A 717-nucleotide genomic window follows, 5' to 3' on the forward strand; every position below is an offset into this window, starting at 1 on the left:
TGGGGTCCCCCTTGTCCTGTCATTCCTTTTGTCACCACCAGGTGGCGCCGGCGATCCAGGCCCGGTTTGGGGGGGGGGCGGGACCCCCCCGAATTTTGGGGGCTTTTTTTTGGGTGGATTTTGTGTGAATTAAAAATATTTTTGGCATTTCTGGCTCAGCTTTTGGTGTTTTTTGCGCGGGGGGTTTGGATAAGGAGGTTAGCAGAGGCTAAAAGGGATTAAAATGGGGAAAGGGGTTTTGGGGGGGATGAAATGTGGGGTTTTTTTGGGTGGAAAATGTGTTTTTATAAAGGAAAAGATATTTGGGGAGGAAAAGTTTTATGGGGAGGGGAAAGTGGTATTTTTTTTGGGGGGGTGGAAAAAGTTGGTTTTGGGACATAAAGTTTTTTAGGGGCTATTTTTTGGGGTGACAAGGTGGATTTTTGGGGAGTAAAGGTGAAGTTTTGGGGAGGGAAAGGTAACATTGTGGGGCAAGATGTCTTTTTGGGGGGGGAAAATGTATTTTGGGGGAGGGAAAAATACGTTTTGGGTAGAATGTGCATTTTTGAGGGAGGAAACTTTGGTTTCTTGCAGGGGGACGTGTCCTTTGGAGGGGCAAGGTGTATTTTTAAAATAACATTTCAGGGGTTTTAGGTGATAAGGTGGATTTTTGGGGGGAGGAAAAAACAATTATTTTTTTTCAGAGCTGACTTTTCAGAGAGAGAAAATGCGGATTTT

The sequence above is a fragment of the Geospiza fortis genome, unplaced genomic scaffold (genome assembly GCF_000277835.1).
Source record: "Geospiza fortis unplaced genomic scaffold, GeoFor_1.0 scaffold439, whole genome shotgun sequence".
In the NCBI taxonomy this organism is placed as follows: domain Eukaryota; kingdom Metazoa; phylum Chordata; class Aves; order Passeriformes; family Thraupidae; genus Geospiza; species Geospiza fortis.